Source organism: Phyllobates terribilis, unplaced genomic scaffold, assembly GCF_046119375.1.
Source record: "Phyllobates terribilis strain yellow unplaced genomic scaffold, ASM4611937v1 Scaffold_108__1_contigs__length_5656254, whole genome shotgun sequence".
In the NCBI taxonomy this organism is placed as follows: Eukaryota; Metazoa; Chordata; class Amphibia; order Anura; family Dendrobatidae; genus Phyllobates; species Phyllobates terribilis.
In genome coordinates, this window is record NW_027362868.1 from 3254398 (window position 1) to 3271221 (window position 16824).

The window sequence follows — 16824 nt, forward strand, 5'->3', positions numbered from 1 at the left end:
ATAACTACAGGTGGTGAGATAAGCTGCACAATATAATTGACCTTTCAGTATATTGTTGCACACACACCATCTATTTAGCAAATGCCCTTGTTATCAACAGCAGCCTTTTAAACTCACCTGAGCTAACAGGTATGTGCGCTGGTTACTCTGCTGCGCTTAAAATTTCTTTTTTGGTTTGCTACAATGCCTTTTCTGAAACGTTGTCTCCTTCTGCTGGAACACTGACTTCTTTCATTTAATGCCTGCAGACTATAAAAGAGAACCCAACCCAAAAAGTTTGGTTGATTAGTCTGTGGCATTCTGTTAAACTGTTGCTTATGGCGGTCTCTGTGAGCTTCTCAGCGACATTCAGCCAGCCAGGTATCCTGCCTGCAGTAGATGGAATGTGGCAATGGAACGCTGGCTGCGCGTGTCATAATAGGCTCTGAGCCTTTATATACCTGTGCACAGCAGCAGCCACCTTCAGTCTGCTGCTGGACAGCCAGCAGCAGCAGCAGCAGGAGAGGTATGTAATCAGGAGCCCTCCTGCTAAGGGTAGACAGCTGCTCGTTCCACCCCACCCCCCGCCTTAATTGGTTCTCCTCCCTTCCAACGGTGTTGAGGCGGGTGGGAACAGCAGGGGGTGAAGGTGCTGTGTTTAAAGAGGTGGAGTTATGCAGATCTAAAACGCGTGGATTGCAGCAGCAGCAAGCCGAAAAGTGCAGGCATGTAAGGGATCTAGAGGTTGACAACATGTCTTCTTAACGGGAGTCCAGGAGCTCATCTCCACAAATGGACTTTTCAGGATCCTTGGGTGGCTCCGTAGTTTGAAACCAATTCTGGTTATCGCTTCTCGGCCTTTTGGCTAAGATCAAGTGTAGTATCTGTTCTTATCAGTTTAATATCTGATACGTCCCCTATCTGGGGACCATATATTAAATGGATTTTTAGAACAGGGAGATGGAAAAAGAGCTTGCTCTGTCCACTCCACGCATTGACCTGGTATTGCAGTATCTCCAGGACCGGTGCACCCCTTCTTTAATGCAGTTTCTAAAATCAGAAAGAATTGAATTCAATGTTTTTTGTTCATTTTGCTTGTTTGTCGGATTTGGGGATGGACTCTTTGGCTTTGCTTTTCTTCTCCTCATTGGATTTTTCATGTTCAAAGTTGCAGAAGCCAGATTACAAGCTCATTTTGGTTCAACTTCAGCAACTGTGCATTGCATTGCCATGTAATGTGATGCAATGCTATCTTTCTAGCTCTCCCTTTTTACTTCCTTTTGGATAAACAGACATATTATTCAAGCATTTTGGAGCTTTCACCTAAATAACTACAGGTGGTGAGATAAGCTGCACAATATAATTGACCTTTCAGTATATTGTTGCACACACACCATCTATTTAGCAAATGCCCTTGTTATCAACAGCAGCCTTTTAAACTCACCTGAGCTAACAGGTATGTGCGCTGGTTACTCTGCTGCGCTTAAAATTTCTTTTTTGGTTTGCTACAATGCCTTTTCTGAAACGTTGTCTCCTTCTGCTGGAACACTGACTTCTTTCATTTAATGCCTGCAGACTATAAAAGAGAACCCAACCCAAAAAGTTTGGTTGATTAGTCTGTGGCATTCTGTTAAACTGTTGCTTATGGCGGTCTCTGTGAGCTTCTCAGCGACATTCAGCCAGCCAGGTATCCTGCCTGCAGTAGATGGAATGTGGCAATGGAACGCTGGCTGCGCATGTCATAATAGGCTCTGAGCCTTTATATACCTGTGCACAGCAGCAGCCACCTTCAGTCTGCTGCTGGACAGCCAGCAGCAGCAGCAGCAGGAGAGGTATGTAATCAGGAGCCCTCCTGCTAAGGGTAGACAGCTGCTCGTTCCACCCCACCCCCCGCCTTAATTGGTTCTCCTCCCTTCCAACGGTGTTGAGGCGGGTGGGAACAGCAGGGGGTGAAGGTGCTGTGTTTAAAGAGGTGGAGTTATGCAGATCTAAAACGCGTGGATTGCAGCAGCAGCAAGCCGAAAAGTGCAGGCATGTAAGGGATCTAGAGGTTGACAACATGTCTTCTTAACGGGAGTCCAGGAGCTCATCTCCAGAAATGGACTTTTCAGGATCCTTGGGTGGCTCCGTAGTTTGAAACCAATTCTGGTTATCGCTTCTCGGCCTTTTGGCTAAGATCAAGTGTAGTATCTGTTCTTATCAGTTTAATATCTGATACGTCCCCTATCTGGGGACCATATATTAAATGGATTTTTAGAACAGGGAGATGGAAAAAGAGCTTGCTCTGTCCACTCCACGCATTGACCTGGTATTGCAGTATCTCCAGGACCGGTGCACCCCTTCTTTAATGCAGTTTCTAAAATCAGAAAGAATTGAATTCAATGTTTTTTGTTCATTTTGCTTGTTTGTCGGATTTGGGGATGGACTCTTTGGCTTTGCTTTTCTTCTCCTCATTGGATTTTTCATGTTCAAAGTTGCAGAAGCCAGATTACAAGCTCATTTTGGTTCAACTTCAGCAACTGTGCATTGCATTGCCATGTAATGTGATGCAATGCTATCTTTCTAGCTCTCCCTTTTTACTTCCTTTTGGATAAACAGACATATTAGGCAAGCATTTTGGAGCTTTCACCTAAATAACTACAGGTGGTGAGATAAGCTGCACAATATAATTGACCTTTCAGTATATTGTTGCACACACACCATCTATTTAGCAAATGCCCTTGTTATCAACAGCAGCCTTTTAAACTCACCTGAGCTAACAGGTATGTGCGCTGGTTACTCTGCTGCGCTTAAAATTTCTTTTTTGGTTTGCTACAATGCCTTTTCTGAAACGTTGTCTCCTTCTGCTGGAACACTGACTTCTTTCATTTAATGCCTGCAGACTATAAAAGAGAACCCAACCCAAAAAGTTTGGTTGATTAGTCTGTGGCATTCTGTTAAACTGTTGCTTATGGCGGTCTCTGTGAGCTTCTCAGCGACATTCAGCCAGCCAGGTATCCTGCCTGCAGTAGATGGAATGTGGCAATGGAACGCTGGCTGCGCGTGTCATAATAGGCTCTGAGCCTTTATATACCTGTGCACAGCAGCAGCCACCTTCAGTCTGCTGCTGGACAGCCAGCAGCAGCAGCAGCAGGAGAGGTATGTAATCAGGAGCCCTCCTGCTAAGGGTAGACAGCTGCTCGTTCCACCCCACCCCCCGCCTTAATTGGTTCTCCTCCCTTCCAACGGTGTTGAGGCGGGTGGGAACAGCAGGGGGTGAAGGTGCTGTGTTTAAAGAGGTGGAGTTATGCAGATCTAAAACGCGTGGATTGCAGCAGCAGCAAGCCGAAAAGTGCAGGCATGTAAGGGATCTAGAGGTTGACAACATGTCTTCTTAACGGGAGTCCAGGAGCTCATCTCCACAAATGGACTTTTCAGGATCCTTGGGTGGCTCCGTAGTTTGAAACCAATTCTGGTTATCGCTTCTCGGCCTTTTGGCTAAGATCAAGTGTAGTATCTGTTCTTATCAGTTTAATATCTGATACGTCCCCTATCTGGGGACCATATATTAAATGGATTTTTAGAACAGGGAGATGGAAAAAGAGCTTGCTCTGTCCACTCCACGCATTGACCTGGTATTGCAGTATCTCCAGGACCGGTGCACCCCTTCTTTAATGCAGTTTCTAAAATCAGAAAGAATTGAATTCAATGTTTTTTGTTCATTTTGCTTGTTTGTCGGATTTGGGGATGGACTCTTTGGCTTTGCTTTTCTTCTCCTCATTGGATTTTTCATGTTCAAAGTTGCAGAAGCCAGATTACAAGCTCATTTTGGTTCAACTTCAGCAACTGTGCATTGCATTGCCATGTAATGTGATGCAATGCTATCTTTCTAGCTCTCCCTTTTTACTTCCTTTTGGATAAACAGACATATTAGGCAAGCATTTTGGAGCTTTCACCTAAATAACTACAGGTGGTGAGATAAGCTGCACAATATAATTGACCTTTCAGTATATTGTTGCACACACACCATCTATTTAGCAAATGCCCTTGTTATCAACAGCAGCCTTTTAAACTCACCTGAGCTAACAGGTATGTGCGCTGGTTACTCTGCTGCGCTTAAAATTTCTTTTTTGGTTTGCTACAATGCCTTTTCTGAAACGTTGTCTCCTTCTGCTGGAACACTGACTTCTTTCATTTAATGCCTGCAGACTATAAAAGAGAACCCAACCCAAAAAGTTTGGTTGATTAGTCTGTGGCATTCTGTTAAACTGTTGCTTATGGCGGTCTCTGTGAGCTTCTCAGCGACATTCAGCCAGCCAGGTATCCTGCCTGCAGTAGATGGAATGTGGCAATGGAACGCTGGCTGCGCGTGTCATAATAGGCTCTGAGCCTTTATATACCTGTGCACAGCAGCAGCCACCTTCAGTCTGCTGCTGGACAGCCAGCAGCAGCAGCAGCAGGAGAGGTATGTAATCAGGAGCCCTCCTGCTAAGGGTAGACAGCTGCTCGTTCCACCCCACCCCCCGCCTTAATTGGTTCTCCTCCCTTCCAACGGTGTTGAGGCGGGTGGGAACAGCAGGGGGTGAAGGTGCTGTGTTTAAAGAGGTGGAGTTATGCAGATCTAAAACGCGTGGATTGCAGCAGCAGCAAGCCGAAAAGTGCAGGCATGTAAGGGATCTAGAGGTTGACAACATGTCTTCTTAACGGGAGTCCAGGAGCTCATCTCCACAAATGGACTTTTCAGGATCCTTGGGTGGCTCCGTAGTTTGAAACCAATTCTGGTTATCGCTTCTCGGCCTTTTGGCTAAGATCAAGTGTAGTATCTGTTCTTATCAGTTTAATATCTGATACGTCCCCTATCTGGGGACCATATATTAAATGGATTTTTAGAACAGGGAGATGGAAAAAGAGCTTGCTCTGTCCACTCCACGCATTGACCTGGTATTGCAGTATCTCCAGGACCGGTGCACCCCTTCTTTAATGCAGTTTCTAAAATCAGAAAGAATTGAATTCAATGTTTTTTGTTCATTTTGCTTGTTTGTCGGATTTGGGGATGGACTCTTTGGCTTTGCTTTTCTTCTCCTCATTGGATTTTTCATGTTCAAAGTTGCAGAAGCCAGATTACAAGCTCATTTTGGTTCAACTTCAGCAACTGTGCATTGCATTGCCATGTAATGTGATGCAATGCTATCTTTCTAGCTCTCCCTTTTTACTTCCTTTTGGATAAACAGACATATTAGGCAAGCATTTTGGAGCTTTCACCTAAATAACTACAGGTGGTGAGATAAGCTGCACAATATAATTGACCTTTCAGTATATTGTTGCACACACACCATCTATTTAGCAAATGCCGTTGTTATCAACAGCAGCCTTTTAAACTCACCTGAGCTAACAGGTATGTGCGCTGGTTACTCTGCTGCGCTTAAAATTTCTTTTTTGGTTTGCTACAATGCCTTTTCTGAAACGTTGTCTCCTTCTGCTGGAACACTGACTTCTTTCATTTAATGCCTGCAGACTATAAAAGAGAACCCAACCCAAAAAGTTTGGTTGATTAGTCTGTGGCATTCTGTTAAACTGTTGCTTATGGCGGTCTCTGTGAGCTTCTCAGCGACATTCAGCCAGCCAGGTATCCTGCCTGCAGTAGATGGAATGTGGCAATGGAACGCTGGCTGCGCATGTCATAATAGGCTCTGAGCCTTTATATACCTGTGCACAGCAGCAGCCACCTTCAGTCTGCTGCTGGACAGCCAGCAGCAGCAGCAGCAGGAGAGGTATGTAATCAGGAGCCCTCCTGCTAAGGGTAGACAGCTGCTCGTTCCACCCCACCCCCCGCCTTAATTGGTTCTCCTCCCTTCCAACGGTGTTGAGGCGGGTGGGAACAGCAGGGGGTGAAGGTGCTGTGTTTAAAGAGGTGGAGTTATGCAGATCTAAAACGCGTGGATTGCAGCAGCAGCAAGCCGAAAAGTGCAGGCATGTAAGGGATCTAGAGGTTGACAACATGTCTTCTTAACGGGAGTCCAGGAGCTCATCTCCACAAATGGACTTTTCAGGATCCTTGGGTGGCTCCGTAGTTTGAAACCAATTCTGGTTATCGCTTCTCGGCCTTTTGGCTAAGATCAAGTGTAGTATCTGTTCTTATCAGTTTAATATCTGATACGTCCCCTATCTGGGGACCATATATTAAATGGATTTTTAGAACAGGGAGATGGAAAAAGAGCTTGCTCTGTCCACTCCACGCATTGACCTGGTATTGCAGTATCTCCAGGACCGGTGCACCCCTTCTTTAATGCAGTTTCTAAAATCAGAAAGAATTGAATTCAATGTTTTTTGTTCATTTTGCTTGTTTGTCGGATTTGGGGATGGACTCTTTGGCTTTGCTTTTCTTCTCCTCATTGGATTTTTCATGTTCAAAGTTGCAGAAGCCAGATTACAAGCTCATTTTGGTTCAACCTCCGCAACTGTGCATTGCATTGCCATGTAATGTGATGCAATGCTATCTTTCTAGCTCTCCCTTTTTACTTCCTTTTGGATAAACAGACATATTAGGCAAGCATTTTGGAGCTTTCACCTAAATAACTACAGGTGGTGAGATAAGCTGCACAATATAATTGACCTTTCAGTATATTGTTGCACACACACCATCTATTTAGCAAATGCCCTTGTTATCAACAGCAGCCTTTTAAACTCACCTGAGCTAACAGGTATGTGCGCTGGTTACTCTGCTGCGCTTAAAATTTCTTTTTTGGTTTGCTACAATGCCTTTTCTGAAACGTTGTCTCCTTCTGCTGGAACACTGACTTCTTTCATTTAATGCCTGCAGACTATAAAAGAGAACCCAACCCAAAAAGTTTGGTTGATTAGTCTGTGGCATTCTGTTAAACTGTTGCTTATGGCGGTCTCTGTGAGCTTCTCAGCGACATTCAGCCAGCCAGGTATCCTGCCTGCAGTAGATGGAATGTGGCAATGGAACGCTGGCTGCGCGTGTCATAATAGGCTCTGAGCCTTTATATACCTGTGCACAGCAGCAGCCACCTTCAGTCTGCTGCTGGACAGCCAGCAGCAGCAGCAGCAGGAGAGGTATGTAATCAGGAGCCCTCCTGCTAAGGGTAGACAGCTGCTCGTTCCACCCCACCCCCCGCCTTAATTGGTTCTCCTCCCTTCCAACGGTGTTGAGGCGGGTGGGAACAGCAGGGGGTGAAGGTGCTGTGTTTAAAGAGGTGGAGTTATGCAGATCTAAAACGCGTGGATTGCAGCAGCAGCAAGCCGAAAAGTGCAGGCATGTAAGGGATCTAGAGGTTGACAACATGTCTTCTTAACGGGAGTCCAGGAGCTCATCTCCACAAATGGACTTTTCAGGATCCTTGGGTGGCTCCGTAGTTTGAAACCAATTCTGGTTATCGCTTCTCGGCCTTTTGGCTAAGATCAAGTGTAGTATCTGTTCTTATCAGTTTAATATCTGATACGTCCCCTATCTGGGGACCATATATTAAATGGATTTTTAGAACAGGGAGATGGAAAAAGAGCTTGCTCTGTCCACTCCACGCATTGACCTGGTATTGCAGTATCTCCAGGACCGGTGCACCCCTTCTTTAATGCAGTTTCTAAAATCAGAAAGAATTGAATTCAATGTTTTTTGTTCATTTTGCTTGTTTGTCGGATTTGGGGATGGACTCTTTGGCTTTGCTTTTCTTCTCCTCATTGGATTTTTCATGTTCAAAGTTGCAGAAGCCAGATTACAAGCTCATTTTGGTTCAACTTCAGCAACTGTGCATTGCATTGCCATGTAATGTGATGCAATGCTATCTTTCTAGCTCTCCCTTTTTACTTCCTTTTGGATAAACAGACATATTAGGCAAGCATTTTGGAGCTTTCACCTAAATAACTACAGGTGGTGAGATAAGCTGCACAATATAATTGACCTTTCAGTATATTGTTGCACACACACCATCTATTTAGCAAATGCCCTTGTTATCAACAGCAGCCTTTTAAACTCACCTGAGCTAACAGGTATGTGCGCTGGTTACTCTGCTGCGCTTAAAATTTCTTTTTTGGTTTGCTACAATGCCTTTTCTGAAACGTTGTCTCCTTCTGCTGGAACACTGACTTCTTTCATTTAATGCCTGCAGACTATAAAAGAGAACCCAACCCAAAAAGTTTGGTTGATTAGTCTGTGGCATTCTGTTAAACTGTTGCTTATGGCGGTCTCTGTGAGCTTCTCAGCGACATTCAGCCAGCCAGGTATCCTGCCTGCAGTAGATGGAATGTGGCAATGGAACGCTGGCTGCGCGTGTCATAATAGGCTCTGAGCCTTTATATACCTGTGCACAGCAGCAGCCACCTTCAGTCTGCTGCTGGACAGCCAGCAGCAGCAGCAGCAGGAGAGGTATGTAATCAGGAGCCCTCCTGCTAAGGGTAGACAGCTGCTCGTTCCACCCCACCCCCCGCCTTAATTGGTTCTCCTCCCTTCCAACGGTGTTGAGGCGGGTGGGAACAGCAGGGGGTGAAGGTGCTGTGTTTAAAGAGGTGGAGTTATGCAGATCTAAAACGCGTGGATTGCAGCAGCAGCAAGCCGAAAAGTGCAGGCATGTAAGGGATCTAGAGGTTGACAACATGTCTTCTTAACGGGAGTCCAGGAGCTCATCTCCACAAATGGACTTTTCAGGATCCTTGGGTGGCTCCGTAGTTTGAAACCAATTCTGGTTATCGCTTCTCGGCCTTTTGGCTAAGATCAAGTGTAGTATCTGTTCTTATCAGTTTAATATCTGATACGTCCCCTATCTGGGGACCATATATTAAATGGATTTTTAGAACAGGGAGATGGAAAAAGAGCTTGCTCTGTCCACTCCACGCATTGACCTGGTATTGCAGTATCTCCAGGACCGGTGCACCCCTTCTTTAATGCAGTTTCTAAAATCAGAAAGAATTGAATTCAATGTTTTTTGTTCATTTTGCTTGTTTGTCGGATTTGGGGATGGACTCTTTGGCTTTGCTTTTCTTCTCCTCATTGGATTTTTCATGTTCAAAGTTGCAGAAGCCAGATTACAAGCTCATTTTGGTTCAACCTCCGCAACTGTGCATTGCATTGCCATGTAATGTGATGCAATGCTATCTTTCTAGCTCTCCCTTTTTACTTCCTTTTGGATAAACAGACATATTAGGCAAGCATTTTGGAGCTTTCACCTAAATAACTACAGGTGGTGAGATAAGCTGCACAATATAATTGACCTTTCAGTATATTGTTGCACACACACCATCTATTTAGCAAATGCCCTTGTTATCAACAGCAGCCTTTTAAACTCACCTGAGCTAACAGGTATGTGCGCTGGTTACTCTGCTGCGCTTAAAATTTCTTTTTTGGTTTGCTACAATGCCTTTTCTGAAACGTTGTCTCCTTCTGCTGGAACACTGACTTCTTTCATTTAATGCCTGCAGACTATAAAAGAGAACCCAACCCAAAAAGTTTGGTTGATTAGTCTGTGGCATTCTGTTAAACTGTTGCTTATGGCGGTCTCTGTGAGCTTCTCAGCGACATTCAGCCAGCCAGGTATCCTGCCTGCAGTAGATGGAATGTGGCAATGGAACGCTGGCTGCGCGTGTCATAATAGGCTCTGAGCCTTTATATACCTGTGCACAGCAGCAGCCACCTTCAGTCTGCTGCTGGACAGCCAGCAGCAGCAGCAGCAGGAGAGGTATGTAATCAGGAGCCCTCCTGCTAAGGGTAGACAGCTGCTCGTTCCACCCCACCCCCCGCCTTAATTGGTTCTCCTCCCTTCCAACGGTGTTGAGGCGGGTGGGAACAGCAGGGGGTGAAGGTGCTGTGTTTAAAGAGGTGGAGTTATGCAGATCTAAAACGCGTGGATTGCAGCAGCAGCAAGTCGAAAAGTGCAGGCATGTAAGGGATCTAGAGGTTGACAACATGTCTTCTTAACGGGAGTCCAGGAGCTCATCTCCACAAATGGACTTTTCAGGATCCTTGGGTGGCTCCGTAGTTTGAAACCAATTCTGGTTATCGCTTCTCGGCCTTTTGGCTAAGATCAAGTGTAGTATCTGTTCTTATCAGTTTAATATCTGATACGTCCCCTATCTGGGGACCATATATTAAATGGATTTTTAGAACAGGGAGATGGAAAAAGAGCTTGCTCTGTCCACTCCACGCATTGACCTGGTATTGCAGTATCTCCAGGACCGGTGCACCCCTTCTTTAATGCAGTTTCTAAAATCAGAAAGAATTGAATTCAATGTTTTTTGTTCATTTTGCTTGTTTGTCGGATTTGGGGATGGACTCTTTGGCTTTGCTTTTCTTCTCCTCATTGGATTTTTCATGTTCAAAGTTGCAGAAGCCAGATTACAAGCTCATTTTGGTTCAACTTCAGCAACTGTGCATTGCATTGCCATGTAATGTGATGCAATGCTATCTTTCTAGCTCTCCCTTTTTACTTCCTTTTGGATAAACAGACATATTAGGCAAGCATTTTGGAGCTTTCACCTAAATAACTACAGGTGGTGAGATAAGCTGCACAATATAATTGACCTTTCAGTATATTGTTGCACACACACCATCTATTTAGCAAATGCCCTTGTTATCAACAGCAGCCTTTTAAACTCACCTGAGCTAACAGGTATGTGCGCTGGTTACTCTGCTGCGCTTAAAATTTCTTTTTTGGTTTGCTACAATGCCTTTTCTGAAACGTTGTCTCCTTCTGCTGGAACACTGACTTCTTTCATTTAATGCCTGCAGACTATAAAAGAGAACCCAACCCAAAAAGTTTGGTTGATTAGTCTGTGGCATTCTGTTAAACTGTTGCTTATGGCGGTCTCTGTGAGCTTCTCAGCGACATTCAGCCAGCCAGGTATCCTGCCTGCAGTAGATGGAATGTGGCAATGGAACGCTGGCTGCGCGTGTCATAATAGGCTCTGAGCCTTTATATACCTGTGCACAGCAGCAGCCACCTTCAGTCTGCTGCTGGACAGCCAGCAGCAGCAGCAGCAGGAGAGGTATGTAATCAGGAGCCCTCCTGCTAAGGGTAGACAGCTGCTCGTTCCACCCCACCCCCCGCCTTAATTGGTTCTCCTCCCTTCCAACGGTGTTGAGGCGGGTGGGAACAGCAGGGGGTGAAGGTGCTGTGTTTAAAGAGGTGGAGTTATGCAGATCTAAAACGCGTGGATTGCAGCAGCAGCAAGCCGAAAAGTGCAGGCATGTAAGGGATCTAGAGGTTGACAACATGTCTTCTTAACGGGAGTCCAGGAGCTCATCTCCACAAATGGACTTTTCAGGATCCTTGGGTGGCTCCGTAGTTTGAAACCAATTCTGGTTATCGCTTCTCGGCCTTTTGGCTAAGATCAAGTGTAGTATCTGTTCTTATCAGTTTAATATCTGATACGTCCCCTATCTGGGGACCATATATTAAATGGATTTTTAGAACAGGGAGATGGAAAAAGAGCTTGCTCTGTCCACTCCACGCATTGACCTGGTATTGCAGTATCTCCAGGACCGGTGCACCCCTTCTTTAATGCAGTTTCTAAAATCAGAAAGAATTGAATTCAATGTTTTTTGTTCATTTTGCTTGTTTGTCGGATTTGGGGATGGACTCTTTGGCTTTGCTTTTCTTCTCCTCATTGGATTTTTCATGTTCAAAGTTGCAGAAGCCAGATTACAAGCTCATTTTGGTTCAACTTCAGCAACTGTGCATTGCATTGCCATGTAATGTGATGCAATGCTATCTTTCTAGCTCTCCCTTTTTACTTCCTTTTGGATAAACAGACATATTAGGCAAGCATTTTGGAGCTTTCACCTAAATAACTACAGGTGGTGAGATAAGCTGCACAATATAATTGACCTTTCAGTATATTGTTGCACACACACCATCTATTTAGCAAATGCCCTTGTTATCAACAGCAGCCTTTTAAACTCACCTGAGCTAACAGGTATGTGCGCTGGTTACTCTGCTGCGCTTAAAATTTCTTTTTTGGTTTGCTACAATGCCTTTTCTGAAACGTTGTCTCCTTCTGCTGGAACACTGACTTCTTTCATTTAATGCCTGCAGACTATAAAAGAGAACCCAACCCAAAAAGTTTGGTTGATTAGTCTGTGGCATTCTGTTAAACTGTTGCTTATGGCGGTCTCTGTGAGCTTCTCAGCGACATTCAGCCAGCCAGGTATCCTGCCTGCAGTAGATGGAATGTGGCAATGGAACGCTGGCTGCGCGTGTCATAATAGGCTCTGAGCCTTTATATACCTGTGCACAGCAGCAGCCACCTTCAGTCTGCTGCTGGACAGCCAGCAGCAGCAGCAGCAGGAGAGGTATGTAATCAGGAGCCCTCCTGCTAAGGGTAGACAGCTGCTCGTTCCACCCCACCCCCCGCCTTAATTGGTTCTCCTCCCTTCCAACGGTGTTGAGGCGGGTGGGAACAGCAGGGGGTGAAGGTGCTGTGTTTAAAGAGGTGGAGTTATGCAGATCTAAAACGCGTGGATTGCAGCAGCAGCAAGCCGAAAAGTGCAGGCATGTAAGGGATCTAGAGGTTGACAACATGTCTTCTTAACGGGAGTCCAGGAGCTCATCTCCACAAATGTACTTTTCAGGATCCTTGGGTGGCTCCGTAGTTTGAAACCAATTCTGGTTATCGCTTCTCGGCCTTTTGGCTAAGATCAAGTGTAGTATCTGTTCTTATCAGTTTAATATCTGATACGTCCCCTATCTGGGGACCATATATTAAATGGATTTTTAGAACAGGGAGATGGAAAAAGAGCTTGCTCTGTCCACTCCACGCATTGACCTGGTATTGCAGTATCTCCAGGACCGGTGCACCCCTTCTTTAATGCAGTTTCTAAAATCAGAAAGAATTGAATTCAATGTTTTTTGTTCATTTTGCTTGTTTGTCGGATTTGGGGATGGACTCTTTGGCTTTGCTTTTCTTCTCCTCATTGGATTTTTCATGTTCAAAGTTGCAGAAGCCAGATTACAAGCTCATTTTGGTTCAACTTCAGCAACTGTGCATTGCATTGCCATGTAATGTGATGCAATGCTATCTTTCTAGCTCTCCCTTTTTACTTCCTTTTGGATAAACAGACATATTAGGCAAGCATTTTGGAGCTTTCACCTAAATAACTACAGGTGGTGAGATAAGCTGCACAATATAATTGACCTTTCAGTATATTGTTGCACACACACCATCTATTTAGCAAATGCCCTTGTTATCAACAGCAGCCTTTTAAACTCACCTGAGCTAACAGGTATGTGCGCTGGTTACTCTGCTGCGCTTAAAATTTCTTTTTTGGTTTGCTACAATGCCTTTTCTGAAACGTTGTCTCCTTCTGCTGGAACACTGACTTCTTTCATTTAATGCCTGCAGACTATAAAAGAGAACCCAACCCAAAAAGTTTGGTTGATTAGTCTGTGGCATTCTGTTAAACTGTTGCTTATGGCGGTCTCTGTGAGCTTCTCAGCGACATTCAGCCAGCCAGGTATCCTGCCTGCAGTAGATGGAATGTGGCAATGGAACGCTGGCTGCGCGTGTCATAATAGGCTCTGAGCCTTTATATACCTGTGCACAGCAGCAGCCACCTTCAGTCTGCTGCTGGACAGCCAGCAGCAGCAGCAGCAGGAGAGGTATGTAATCAGGAGCCCTCCTGCTAAGGGTAGACAGCTGCTCGTTCCACCCCACCCCCCGCCTTAATTGGTTCTCCTCCCTTCCAACGGTGTTGAGGCGGGTGGGAACAGCAGGGGGTGAAGGTGCTGTGTTTAAAGAGGTGGAGTTATGCAGATCTAAAACGCGTGGATTGCAGCAGCAGCAAGCCGAAAAGTGCAGGCATGTAAGGGATCTAGAGGTTGACAACATGTCTTCTTAACGGGAGTCCAGGAGCTCATCTCCACAAATGGACTTTTCAGGATCCTTGGGTGGCTCCGTAGTTTGAAACCAATTCTGGTTATCGCTTCTCGGCCTTTTGGCTAAGATCAAGTGTAGTATCTGTTCTTATCAGTTTAATATCTGATACGTCCCCTATCTGGGGACCATATATTAAATGGATTTTTAGAACAGGGAGATGGAAAAAGAGCTTGCTCTGTCCACTCCACGCATTGACCTGGTATTGCAGTATCTCCAGGACCGGTGCACCCCTTCTTTAATGCAGTTTCTAAAATCAGAAAGAATTGAATTCAATGTTTTTTGTTCATTTTGCTTGTTTGTCGGATTTGGGGATGGACTCTTTGGCTTTGCTTTTCTTCTCCTCATTGGATTTTTCATGTTCAAAGTTGCAGAAGCCAGATTACAAGCTCATTTTGGTTCAACTTCAGCAACTGTGCATTGCATTGCCATGTAATGTGATGCAATGCTATCTTTCTAGCTCTCCCTTTTTACTTCCTTTTGGATAAACAGACATATTAGGCAAGCATTTTGGAGCTTTCACCTAAATAACTACAGGTGGTGAGATAAGCTGCACAATATAATTGACCTTTCAGTATATTGTTGCACACACACCATCTATTTAGCAAATGCCCTTGTTATCAACAGCAGCCTTTTAAACTCACCTGAGCTAACAGGTATGTGCGCTGGTTACTCTGCTGCGCTTAAAATTTCTTTTTTGGTTTGCTACAATGCCTTTTCTGAAACGTTGTCTCCTTCTGCTGGAACACTGACTTCTTTCATTTAATGCCTGCAGACTATAAAAGAGAACCCAACCCAAAAAGTTTGGTTGATTAGTCTGTGGCATTCTGTTAAACTGTTGCTTATGGCGGTCTCTGTGAGCTTCTCAGCGACATTCAGCCAGCCAGGTATCCTGCCTGCAGTAGATGGAATGTGGCAATGGAACGCTGGCTGCGCGTGTCATAATAGGCTCTGAGCCTTTATATACCTGTGCACAGCAGCAGCCACCTTCAGTCTGCTGCTGGACAGCCAGCAGCAGCAGCAGCAGGAGAGGTATGTAATCAGGAGCCCTCCTGCTAAGGGTAGACAGCTGCTCGTTCCACCCCACCCCCCGCCTTAATTGGTTCTCCTCCCTTCCAACGGTGTTGAGGCGGGTGGGAACAGCAGGGGGTGAAGGTGCTGTGTTTAAAGAGGTGGAGTTATGCAGATCTAAAACGCGTGGATTGCAGCAGCAGCAAGCCGAAAAGTGCAGGCATGTAAGGGATCTAGAGGTTGACAACATGTCTTCTTAACGGGAGTCCAGGAGCTCATCTCCACAAATGGACTTTTCAGGATCCTTGGGTGGCTCCGTAGTTTGAAACCAATTCTGGTTATCGCTTCTCGGCCTTTTGGCTAAGATCAAGTGTAGTATCTGTTCTTATCAGTTTAATATCTGATACGTCCCCTATCTGGGGACCATATATTAAATGGATTTTTAGAACAGGGAGATGGAAAAAGAGCTTGCTCTGTCCACTCCACGCATTGACCTGGTATTGCAGTATCTCCAGGACCGGTGCACCCCTTCTTTAATGCAGTTTCTAAAATCAGAAAGAATTGAATTCAATGTTTTTTGTTCATTTTGCTTGTTTGTCGGATTTGGGGATGGACTCTTTGGCTTTGCTTTTCTTCTCCTCATTGGATTTTTCATGTTCAAAGTTGCAGAAGCCAGATTACAAGCTCATTTTGGTTCAACTTCAGCAACTGTGCATTGCATTGCCATGTAATGTGATGCAATGCTATCTTTCTAGCTCTCCCTTTTTACTTCCTTTTGGATAAACAGACATATTAGGCAAGCATTTTGGAGCTTTCACCTAAATAACTACAGGTGGTGAGATAAGCTGCACAATATAATTGACCTTTCAGTATATTGTTGCACACACACCATCTATTTAGCAAATGCCCTTGTTATCAACAGCAGCCTTTTAAACTCACCTGAGCTAACAGGTATGTGCGCTGGTTACTCTGCTGCGCTTAAAATTTCTTTTTTGGTTTGCTACAATGCCTTTTCTGAAACGTTGTCTCCTTCTGCTGGAACACTGACTTCTTTCATTTAATGCCTGCAGACTATAAAAGAGAACCCAACCCAAAAAGTTTGGTTGATTAGTCTGTGGCATTCTGTTAAACTGTTGCTTATGGCGGTCTCTGTGAGCTTCTCAGCGACATTCAGCCAGCCAGGTATCCTGCCTGCAGTAGATGGAATGTGGCAATGGAACGCTGGCTGCGCGTGTCATAATAGGCTCTGAGCCTTTATATACCTGTGCACAGCAGCAGCCACCTTCAGTCTGCTGCTGGACAGCCAGCAGCAGCAGCAGCAGGAGAGGTATGTAATCAGGAGCCCTCCTGCTAAGGGTAGACAGCTGCTCGTTCCACCCCACCCCCCGCCTTAATTGGTTCTCCTCCCTTCCAACGGTGTTGAGGCGGGTGGGAACAGCAGGGGGTGAAGGTGCTGTGTTTAAAGAGGTGGAGTTATGCAGATCTAAAACGCGTGGATTGCAGCAGCAGCAAGCCGAAAAGTGCAGGCATGTAAGGGATCTAGAGGTTGACAACATGTCTTCTTAACGGGAGTCCAGGAGCTCATCTCCACAAATGGACTTTTCAGGATCCTTGGGTGGCTCCGTAGTTTGAAACCAATTCTGGTTATCGCTTCTCGGCCTTTTGGCTAAGATCAAGTGTAGTATCTGTTCTTATCAGTTTAATATCTGATACGTCCCCTATCTGGGGACCATATATTAAATGGATTTTTAGAACAGGGAGATGGAAAAAGAGCTTGCTCTGTCCACTCCACGCATTGACCTGGTATTGCAGTATCTCCAGGACCGGTGCACCCCTTCTTTAATGCAGTTTCTAAAATCAGAAAGAATTGAATTCAATGTTTTTTGTTCATTTTGCTTGTTTGTCGGATTTGGGGATGGACTCTTTGGCTTTGCTTTTCTTCTCCTCATTGGATTTTTCATGTTCAAAGTTGCA

General features: G+C 45.1%; 13 non-coding genes across 13 annotated transcripts; all 13 read left to right on the forward strand.

Annotated features, from left to right (window-relative positions):
* Positions 1-824: 824 nt before the first annotated feature.
* Positions 825-1015, forward strand: LOC141200072 (U2 spliceosomal RNA). Its single transcript, XR_012271805.1, has one exon. It is a non-coding gene; the product is annotated as a U2 spliceosomal RNA (small nuclear RNA).
* A 1115-nt stretch (positions 1016-2130) lies between these two features.
* Positions 2131-2321, forward strand: LOC141200073 (U2 spliceosomal RNA). The gene has a single exon (XR_012271806.1). It is a non-coding gene; the product is annotated as a U2 spliceosomal RNA (small nuclear RNA).
* Positions 2322-3436: 1115 nt separating this feature from the next.
* Positions 3437-3627, forward strand: LOC141200075 (U2 spliceosomal RNA). The gene has a single exon (XR_012271808.1). It is a non-coding gene; the product is annotated as a U2 spliceosomal RNA (small nuclear RNA).
* Positions 3628-4742: 1115 nt separating this feature from the next.
* Positions 4743-4933, forward strand: LOC141200076 (U2 spliceosomal RNA). Its single transcript, XR_012271809.1, has one exon. It is a non-coding gene; the product is annotated as a U2 spliceosomal RNA (small nuclear RNA).
* Positions 4934-6048: 1115 nt separating this feature from the next.
* On the forward strand, positions 6049-6239 carry LOC141200077 (U2 spliceosomal RNA). Its single transcript, XR_012271810.1, has one exon. It is a non-coding gene; the product is annotated as a U2 spliceosomal RNA (small nuclear RNA).
* A 1115-nt stretch (positions 6240-7354) lies between these two features.
* On the forward strand, positions 7355-7545 carry LOC141200078 (U2 spliceosomal RNA). The gene has a single exon (XR_012271811.1). It is a non-coding gene; the product is annotated as a U2 spliceosomal RNA (small nuclear RNA).
* A 1115-nt stretch (positions 7546-8660) lies between these two features.
* Positions 8661-8851, forward strand: LOC141200079 (U2 spliceosomal RNA). The gene has a single exon (XR_012271812.1). It is a non-coding gene; the product is annotated as a U2 spliceosomal RNA (small nuclear RNA).
* A 1115-nt stretch (positions 8852-9966) lies between these two features.
* LOC141200081 (U2 spliceosomal RNA) lies at positions 9967-10157 on the forward strand. Its single transcript, XR_012271814.1, has one exon. It is a non-coding gene; the product is annotated as a U2 spliceosomal RNA (small nuclear RNA).
* Positions 10158-11272: 1115 nt separating this feature from the next.
* On the forward strand, positions 11273-11463 carry LOC141200082 (U2 spliceosomal RNA). Its single transcript, XR_012271815.1, has one exon. It is a non-coding gene; the product is annotated as a U2 spliceosomal RNA (small nuclear RNA).
* Positions 11464-12578: 1115 nt separating this feature from the next.
* Positions 12579-12769, forward strand: LOC141200083 (U2 spliceosomal RNA). Its single transcript, XR_012271816.1, has one exon. It is a non-coding gene; the product is annotated as a U2 spliceosomal RNA (small nuclear RNA).
* A 1115-nt stretch (positions 12770-13884) lies between these two features.
* Positions 13885-14075, forward strand: LOC141200084 (U2 spliceosomal RNA). Its single transcript, XR_012271817.1, has one exon. It is a non-coding gene; the product is annotated as a U2 spliceosomal RNA (small nuclear RNA).
* A 1115-nt stretch (positions 14076-15190) lies between these two features.
* On the forward strand, positions 15191-15381 carry LOC141200085 (U2 spliceosomal RNA). Its single transcript, XR_012271818.1, has one exon. It is a non-coding gene; the product is annotated as a U2 spliceosomal RNA (small nuclear RNA).
* Positions 15382-16496: 1115 nt separating this feature from the next.
* On the forward strand, positions 16497-16687 carry LOC141200088 (U2 spliceosomal RNA). The gene has a single exon (XR_012271820.1). It is a non-coding gene; the product is annotated as a U2 spliceosomal RNA (small nuclear RNA).
* Positions 16688-16824: the final 137 nt, after the last annotated feature.